The sequence below is a fragment of the Mus caroli genome, chromosome 19 (genome assembly GCF_900094665.2).
Source record: "Mus caroli chromosome 19, CAROLI_EIJ_v1.1, whole genome shotgun sequence".
Taxonomy (NCBI): domain Eukaryota; kingdom Metazoa; phylum Chordata; class Mammalia; order Rodentia; family Muridae; genus Mus; species Mus caroli.
Window position 1 is genome coordinate 9,790,632 of NC_034588.1, and position 10,568 is coordinate 9,801,199.

Here is a 10,568-nt window from a genome sequence, read left to right on the forward strand (position 1 = left end):
ACAGCACAAGCTCTGGCTGAAGAAGGAGGACCAGAGGATCCTGTCCCAGCTGCCCCACTGATCTTGTGCCCCATGTGTTCCTGGCCAACCCTGCTCTACACAGTTATTGGAGAGAAAGTGGCTATCTTACCTCCAAGCCCCTGAGGGAAAACACTCCTGGGAGAACATGTCTCTCCTGGCAGAACCTATGCACAACAGGCTGTGGAACAGCCTCAGCTTGTGAGTGTAGATGGTGGACCAGAAGGATCCTTTCCCAGCTGCTCCCCTCTGTTTAGTTTCTGTTTTGATGACCTGTTTATTGGTGAGAGTTGGATATTGAAATCACCCACTATTATTTTGTGGGGTTCATTCAATGTGTGTCTTGAGTTTTAGTAAAGTTTCTTTTATGAATGTGTGTGCTCTTGCATTTGGGACATAGATGTTCAGAACTGAGACTTTCTCTTGATAAGTTTTCCCCTTGATGAATATGAAGTGTTCTTCATCATGCTTGATAACTTTTGGTTATCACAGGTGAGACCCAAATCCCTACCCTAATACCTGGCATACAAGGTCCCCTGCCCAGCTGGAGACCCTTATGCCTTCCAGTTTGCACCTTTGCCTGAAGCAGAGCCTCTGCTTTGGATCCAAACGCACACATATTTATAATAAAAATAAATATAGGAGAACACAAGTAAACAAGTAGAAGCCCTTAGAGGGGAAACACATAAATCCCCTAAACAAATACAGGAGAATACAATCAAGCTGGAGAAGGAATTAAACAAAACCATGCAGCATCTAAAAATTGAAATAAAAACATTAAAGAAAACAAAAAGGGAGACAGCCTTGGAGTTGGAAAACCTAGGAAAGAGAATAGGAGTCACAGATGCCAGCATCACCAACAGAATACAAGAGATAGAAGAGGGAATCTCAGGTATAGAAGATATCACAGAAAACATTGACACAACAGTCAAAGAAAATACAAAAAGCAAAAAGTTCCTAACTCAAAACATTCAAGAAATCCAGGACACAATGGAAAGACCGAATATAAGAATAATAGGTATAGAAGAGAGTGAAGGTTCCCAACTCAAAGAGCCAACAAACATCTTGAACAAAATTATAGAAGAAAACTGCCCTAAACTAAAGAAAGAGATGACCAAAAACATGTAACAAGTCTACAGAACACCAAACAGATGGGGTCAGAAAAGAAATTCCTCCCATCACATAATAGTTAAAACACCAAGTGCACAGAACAAAGAAAGAATATTGAAAGCAGAATGGGAAAAAGGTCAAATTACATATAAAGGCAGACCTATCAGAATTATGCCAGACTTTTCAACAGAGACTCTAAAATCAAGAAGATCTTAGGCAGATGTCATGCAGACCCTAAGAGAACAAAAATGCCAGCCTAGGCTACTATACCCAGCAAAACTCTCAATTGCCATAAATGGAGAAACCTAGATATTCCAAGACAAAACCAAATTTAAACAATATCTTTCCACTAATCCAGCCCTACACAGGATAATAGAAGGAAAAGCCCAATACAAGGAGGGAAATTACAGCCAAGAAAAAAAAGCAAGAAATTAATCTTGTCACAACTACCCCAAACGAAGAGAAACAAACATAATTCCAACTCTAACAACAAAAATAACAGAAATCAACAATCACTGGTCCCTATGATATCTCAACATCAATGGACTTAATTCCCCAATCAAAAGATGTAGGTTAACAGAATGGATATTTAAACAGGACCCAGAATTTTGCTGCATACAGAAAACACACCTCAGTGACAAAAAAACCAGACACTATCTCAGAGTGAAAGGCTGGGAAAAAATTTCCAAGCAAATTCTTGTTTCCCAAGAAACAAGCTGGAGTAGCCATTCTAATATCCAATAAAGTAGACTTTCAACAAAAATTTATTTTAAAAGATAAGGAAGGATTCTGCATACTCATCAAAGGAAAAAGTCACCCAAATGAACTTTCTGTTCTGAACATCTATGCCCCAAATGCAAGGACACCCACACATGTAAAAGAAACATTACTGAATCTCAAAGCACATATTGAACCTCACACAATAATAGTTGGAGTTTTCAACACTCCATTCTCATCAATGGACAGATTATGGAAACAGAAACTAAACAGAGACACAGTGAAACTTAAAAAAAGTTATGGAGCAAATGGATTTAACAGATATCTACAGAACATTTCACCCTAAAACAAGAGAATATACCTACTTCTCAAGACCTCATGATACTTTCTCTTAAATAAACCATATACTCAGACAAAAAACAAACCTCAGCAGATATAAGAACATTTAATTAATCAGACCTCTATGGACTAAGGCTGGTCTTCAATTAAAATGAAAACAATAGAAAGCCCACATGCACACTAGACAACTATCTACTCAATGATCAGTCAGGAAAGAGATGAAAAAAAAAAAAAAGAAATTAAAGACTTTTTATTATTTAATGAAAATGAAGGCACAACATATCCAAACTTATGGAACACAATGAAAGCAGTACTAAGAGAAAAACTCATAGCCCTGACTGCCACCATAAAGAAATTGGAGAGATCATACACTTGCAGCTTAACAGCTCATCTGAAAACTCTAAAAGAAAAAGATGCATAACAGTCAAGAGGAGTAGAGTGCAGGAAATAATCAAACTCAAGGCTGGAATCAACCAAGTAGAAACAAAGAGGACTATACAAAGAATCAACAAAACTAGAAGCTGATTTTTTGAGAAAATCAACAAGATAGATAAACCCTAAGCCAAACTAACTAGAAGGTACAAAGTATCCAATTTTTTTTTAAAATCAGGAATGAAAAGAGAGACATAACAACAGAAACTGAGGACATTAAAAAAAAATCATCAGATCCTACTACTAACTATATTCAACAAAACTGGAAAATCTAGATGAAATGAATGATTTTCAAGACAGATACCAGGTACCAAAGTTAAATCAGAATCAGATAAACTATCTAAACAGTTCCATAACTCCTAAGGCATAGAAAAAGTCTTCCAAACGAAAAAAAAAAAATTCCAGGGCCAAATGCTTTCAGTGCAGAATTCTATCAGATCTTCAAAGAAGATCTAATACCAATACTTCTCAAACTATTCCACAAAATAAAATCAGAAGATCACTATCCAATTCTTTCTATGAATCCATAGGTACACTGAACCTAAACCACAAAAAGACCCAACAAAGATAGAAAACTTCAGACCAATATCCCTTATGAATATTGATGCAAAAATAATCAATAAAATTCTTGCAAATGGAATCCAAGAACACATCAAAACAATCATTTCCCATGATCAAGTAGAATTCATTCCAAGAATGAAGGGATGGGTCAATATACGGAAATACATTAATGTAATCCACTGTATAAATAAACTCAAAGAAAAAAAACACATGGTCATCTCATTAGATGCTGAAAGACCATTTGACCAAAAAGACCAAAAAACAAACAGACAAACAAACAAACAAACAAATCCCCCAAAACCATTATCCCTTCATGTTAAAAGTATTGGAGAGATCAGGAAATCAAGGTCCATATCTAAATATAATAAAAGCAATATACAGCAAACCAATAGACAATAGCAAATGAAACAGAGAGAAACTAAAAGCAATCCAATTAAAATCAGAGAAAAGACAAGGCTGCCCACTCTCTCCCTACCTATTCAATATGGTACTCAATGTTCTAACTAGGACAATTAGACAACAAAAGGATGTCAAATGGATTCAAATTTGGAAGGAGGAATCAAGATATCACTATTTGCAGATGATATGATACTATATATAAAAGATCCCAAAAATTCTACCTGAGAGCTCCTACAGCTTGTAAACAACATCAGCAAAGTGGCTGGATATAAAATTAACTCTAACAAATCAGTATCCTTCCTCTACTCAAAGGATAAGTGAACTGAGAAAGAAATTAGGGAAACAACACCATAATTACCAAAAAGCAGTCTACACATTCAATGCAATATCCATCAAAATTCCAACTCAGTTCTTCATAGAGACAGAAAGAGCAATTCTCAAATTCATTTGGAATAACAAAAGGCCAGGGTAGTGAAAATTATTCTCAAAAATAAAAAAAACTTCTGGGGAAATACCATCCCTGACCTCAAACTGTAATGCAGAGCCATAGTGATAAAATCTTCATGGTATTGGTACAGAGACCAGAAGGTAAATCAATGGAATAGAATTGAAGACACAGAAATGAACCCACACCTATGGTCATTTGATCTTTGACAAAGGAGCTAAAACCATCCAGTAGAAAAAAAGACTGTATTTTCAACAAATGGTGCTGGCTCAACTGGTGCTTAGTATATAGAATAATTCAAATTGCTCCATTCCTATCTCCTTGTACAAATCTCAAGTCCAAGTGGATCAAGGACCTCTACATAAAATCAGATGAATCTAATAGAAAAGAAAGTGGGGAAGAGCCTTGAACACTTGGGTACAGGAGAAAATTTCCTCAACAGAACACCAATGGCTTATGCTCTAAGATCAAAAATCAACAAATGGGACCTCACAAGATGGAAAAGCCTCTGTAAGGCAAAAGACACTGTCAATAGGACAAAACGGCAACCCATGATTGGGAAAAGATCTTTACCAATCCTACATCGGGTAGAGAGGTAATATCCAATATATACAAAGAACTCAAGAAGTTTGACTTCAGAGAACCAAATAACCCTATTTTTTTAAATGGGATATAGAACTAAACAGAACTCACCTGAGTTCTGAGGAATTCTCAACTGAGGAATCTTGCATGGCTGAGAAGCACTTAAAGAAAAGTTCAAGATCCTTAGTCATCAGGGAACTGCAAATCAAAACAACCCTGAGATTCCACCTCATACCAATCATAATGGCTAAGTTCAAAAGCTCAGGCGACAACAGATGCTGGTGAGGATGTGGAGAAGAGGAACACTCCTCCATTGCTGGTAGGATTGCACGAAGGTCCAACTACTCGAGAAATCAGTCTGGTGGTTCCTCAGAAAATTGGAAATAGTTCTACCTGAAGACCCAGCTATACCACTACTGGGAATATACCCAAAAGATGCTCCAACATATAAGAAGGACACGTGCTCCACGTGCTTATATGTTCCTCAACAGAAGAATGGATTTAGAAAATGTGGTACATTTACACAATGGAGTACTACTCAGCTATTAAAAACAACAACTTTATGAAATTCCCAGGCAAATGGATAGAACTAGAAAATATCATCCTGAGTTGACCCAGACTCAAAAGAACACTCATTGCATGTCCACACTAATAAATGAGCATTAGTCCCAAAAATCATAATACCCATGATACAACCCACAGACCATATTGAGTTTAGGAGGAAGGAAGACCAGGGTGTGGATGCTTCAGTCCTGCATTGAGGGGGGAACAGGGTGATCGTGGGAGGGGGGGTTGGGAGGGAGAGAGGGACAAGAGGAAATACTGGAGGGGACAGGAGAAAAGTGCAAAGGGTCAGGAAATTGAATAAAATTTGTAGCATAGGAGGATGATGATGAAATGGGGATAGCCATTGTAGGGTCCCAGATAGAGGGGAAATGAGAGGCTCCCAGGACTCAGTGGGGATTACTTTAGCAGAGAAAGGGAGATAGAACCTGTAGAGAACACCTCCAGTAGGCAGGCAAGGCTCCCGGTCGAGGGTTGGGGCCACACACCCATCGCAAAGTTTTTAACCCAGATATGTTCCTGTCCAAAGAAGAACAGGGACAAAAAATGGAGGAGAGAGTGAATGAAGGGCCATCTGGGGACTGCCCCACCTGGGGATTCATCCTGTCTGTAAACACCAAACCCAGTACTTGCTGTTGCCAAGAGGTACTTGTTGACAGGAACCTGGTGTGGCTGCTCCTTGGGAGGATCAACCAACAACTGAACAATTCAGACAGAAATGCTTGGAGCCAACCATCAGACTGAGCTCAGAGACACTCCTGGGAGAGCTGGCATAAGAACTGTAGAAGCTGAGGATGATTACAACCGCATAGGAAGAACAACATCAGCTGGCCAGACCACCACATGCTCCCAGGGACTAGACCATCAACCAAGGAGTGTACAGGAAGCGATCCATGGCTCCAGATACATATGTAGCATAGGATGGCCTTATCTGACATCAATGGGAAGGGAGGCCCTTGATCCTGTGGAAATTTGATGCCCCCGCATAGGGAGATGCTGGAAGGGTGGCATGCGAGAGGGTGTGTGGGTGAAGGAGCACCCTCATAAAGGCAAAGGAAAGGGAGGAAGGGAAATTGTGTGATGGGAAACTTGTGGAGCAGTAACCAGGACTTGGGATATCATTTGAGATGTAAACAAATGAAATGATTAATAATAAAAAAAATAATCTAATGTGTATGCAGATCCAAGGGAACCTGGGCGGGCAGCATAGCAGGAGCTTAAAGTGGAGCTTAAAGCAGGGCAGTAGAAACTACATGCTATAGATATGGCTACATAGCCATATGCTCTCATGATAAGTAAGGCATTCACTATTCTAAACAACCTTGTTAATATGGCAAGCAGAAACTGTAGAATTTGACAGTGCAGGATAGATTTAATAGCTGGGGCATGTGACAGAAGAAACGTCTGTTGATGTTAGGTCCACAGAAGTAGAGCTGCAGCAAAGTACAAATCAAGATAAAGAAGCAGTGAGTTCAGTCACATGGGATCCCATCACCACCCAATCACAGAGGTGAGTGACATGATTTGTGATAGAGCAGTGGGTTACAAATGACAGCATACCTGTCATAAGCATGGCTGTCATGAGGAAAGGTTCATTCAGACCCCCTGTGAAAAAGATAAAATATTGTACCATGTAGTCTACAAAGCTGATAGTTTGTTTTTCCTGGAAGAATTTGAAAAGTGTCTTGGCGATTGTTGAGGTGATATAGTAAAAGTCTTTGAATGGAAGATCACTAAGAAGAAATACATGGGTGTCAGCTGCCATAATGGGTCGAGCTAATAACTAGCAGGTGATCATCCTGAAGCTGATGCAGATTATTATATAATCTGCGACAGGTGAGCCCTCATTAAGCAAGGCTGTGAGGGACTCATTTTAGGAAAGATTCCTGCTAGTAATATGCTTTTCCTGTCATTATTAAACATACATAACAATCACTAAGAAGGAGCATACCCCCTTTGAAGCAGATCTCTGCAGATCCACGAAGATGTACTATCTTGTAGTGATGCTATATAGACAAATAGATGACTTAAGTCTTAATGATGCTCCTATAAGAATTCCTAAAATTATATCAGTGATTATTAAGCTCTTTTATAGCAGGACTGCTATTGGATCCTTTTCTGATAGTCAAAGCTGCAATGAGACCTCTGCCAGTCTCCCAAGTGTCACGAGTTAATCGCTCTTAGATCGTAACCACACTTTCTCCTACTCAGAGCACATTCCAAGAGGTTGTAAAGCAATTAACCAAAGGTCATAAAGAGGGAACTAATGATTTAATATAGGTTGACTGGGTTTATCTATACAAAACTTCACTAATAACTTAGTTATGGTTTTAAACCTTCAGTGTTCCAGTGGGGCTGTGACAGGTGATGGATGTTTAGCTAGATAATCACTCCTACTGGATATGCATATAAACATTCTCTGTTGTAAAATTCTATTTCAGTTTATGATTTGATTTTCTGTGTGAAATTTTGGTGAACTTTTAAAAATGTGATCTGATCATGTATTCTAAATGTTTAAGGGCTGAGGACAAAGAGAAGAGTAAGGACCAAGAGACTGGGGTGAGAGGAATGGAGGTGAGAACTGAGCTGAGAGAGGAACTAAGCTGAGAAGATTTTAGACAGAACACTTTTTAGATTAGAAGGAGAATGCAGAGTGGAGTAACTTAGAAATTATAGGTAACATAAAATACTAAGAGAGCAATGTGCAGAATGCAGAGAGAAAGAGGAAAAATGAAGATGTTGTAGAGAGCAAGCAGGTTTCTTATCGTGGGACAGAACAGGTTCCATGGTAAGGACAAGGCAGGTTAAGTCTTATTAAAAGAAACAAAGCTTTCTTCTTACAAACATGGGTTTTAATTCATTTAGCATTAAAAAGGTAGAAGCCTTTTTTTTTTCTCTATGTAATAAAGATTGGAGCGCATTTTTCATCCAGAATGAGTGAGTTCTTTCTGCACCAGTGCTTGGTCCTTTGCTGCAAACACATATGTTGGATGTGTGTGTAAGTATGCAATTGTGAGAATGCATGCAAGCCAGGCCCAGCTGGGTTTGAATGAAAATGAATAAATGAGCATGAAAGAAGCTGAATAAGAATTTATGTGAGATTATGCATATTTGTTCATGTTAAAGTTTTTCCTTCTGCAGAGTGTTATTCTCTTTCCTGGTTCAATAGAAGTTTATTGCTCCAAACTTTCCCCTAGCCCTACAAACAAGAGGCATCTGAACAATAGGGAAAAGGCTATAGCCTTTTAATTAATCCTTTACTTAATCTCCTGCTGTTTTAAGATGAGGTGCTGAGTGCCAGAGACTGCAGTTTCTGGTCTCAGAGAACCACAGAAGGCAGGTCAGCTACAATAGCCTAGTAACTTACACTTAGATAAATAAACTTTTTATTACACAGAAACCTTAAATTTCTTGTAAGACAAAGTCTCACCTTCTGCCTACACTCTTCCACCTTTGCTGCCCAGCTGACCCCTGGCACATGGGTGTGTGGAAGTGTGAATTCATCATGATTAAAACAATGAGGGACTTGTTCCAGGTGCAGACAAGACAAAGAGTAGTTCTGTGATTTGTGGGGAATCTAAGAATCCTAGATGGATAATAGGGTTTTCTCAGTTGTATTTCCTTTCCTAATCAGTGCCTAGATGACCCTTCATGAAGGGGTCTGCAACCCTATAGGTGGAACAACAATATGAACTAACCAGGACCCCCAGAGATCGTATCTCTAGCTGCATATGTAGCAGAAGATAGCCTAGTTGGCCATCACTGGGAAGAAAGACCCCTTGGTATTGCAAACTTTATATGCTCCAGTACAGGGAAACACCAGGGCCAAGAAGCAGGAGTGGGTGGGTAGGGGAGCAGGGCGGAGGGAGGGTATAGGGAACTTTCGGGATAGNCCTCTTCAAGATGGGAAAAGGAATGGATATGAAGAACAGTCAGAAGGTGGACCAGATGGAGATAATGACTTGACTGTAAAATAAAGATAGAAGAAGAAGAAGAAGAAGAAGAAGAAGAAGAAGAAGAAGAAGAAGAAGAAGAAGAAGAAGAAGAAGAAGAAGAAGAAGAAGAAAGAGGAAGAGGAAGAGGAGGAGGGCAAGGACGACGATGATGATGAGGAGAGGTAAGAAAAGAGAAGAAGGAAAAAGAAAAGAAAAAGCATTGTTAACTCAGATGAAACAGTACAATTAGTACATTATGCATTTTCCCACCACTAAGCTGTGGCAAGAGACAACTAAAATCTACATTATAAGAAGAGATTTTGAAAACCTGAAATGGCAAATTTAAGTGATTATTTATTAAATAACAAAAATTTATGAATAGATTTTTTATAGTACTGTGAAAAAATGTTGTTGGCTCATATGAAAAACATATAGTTTGAGGACAGCATTCAGAACTGTTAGGGAAGAAGACAAACTATAATCTAAAACTCATTCTTGATTTAGGTATAGGTTGTACATTACTGGGTGAATACATTCAACATGAACAATGCCATAGGAGAATAATTGTAATCTGTATACATACATATGAACACACAACACACACACACACATACACACGATTATATTTACTGTTTATCATACACTGAACCATCCCTGTTTTTCTGGCATGAACCCAATTTGATCATGGTAGATGATCTTTTTGATGTGTTGTAAGATTTGAAATGCAAGAATTTTATTAAGTATGTTTGCATATCTTTCACAAGAGAAATTAGTCTGTAAGTCCCTTACTGTGTTGAGTCTTTATGTTTTGAGTAGTAGGGTGACTGTAGCTTCATAAAATAAATTTGGCAATATTCCTTCTGTTTCTATTTGTGAAATAATTTTTTCATTAACTCTTCTTTGAACACTTGATAGAATTCTGCACTAAAATCATCTGTCCCATGAATTTTTTTTTTGGTGTGGGGGCATTTTAATGACTACTTTTATTTTGTTAGGGGTTGTATGCCTATGTAAATTATTTTTCTTATTTTGATTTAAATTTACTAAGTGGTACCTATCAAAAAATTATCCATTTTCTTTAGATTTTCCAATTTTATGGGATACAAAGTTTTAAAGTTTATTCTTATGATTGATTCTCTGGCTTTCCTTGATGGCTGTTATGTTCCACCTTTTCCTTCTCATTTTGTTAACTTGAATATTCTCTGTGTCTCTTAATTAGTTTGGATAAGTATCCTGTTGATTTTTCTCAAAGAATCAACTCTTTGTTTCATTGATTCTTTGTATTGTTATCTTTGTTTCTATTTTATTGATTTCAGCCCTCAGTTCGATTATTTCCTGCAATCTACTCCTATTGGATGTGCTTACTTCTTTTTGTTCAGGTGTGTTGTTAAGTTGCTAGTGTGAAATCTCTCTCTCTCTCTCTCTCTCTCTCTCTCTCTCTCTCTCTCTCTCTCTCTCTCTCTCTC

The 10,568-nt window shown here is 38.1% G+C and overlaps 1 pseudogene; it reads right to left on the reverse strand.

The window, feature by feature from the left end:
• Positions 1-6,313: 6,313 nt before the first annotated feature.
• On the reverse strand, positions 6,314-6,932 carry LOC110285991 (annotated as a pseudogene).
• Positions 6,933-10,568: the final 3,636 nt, after the last annotated feature.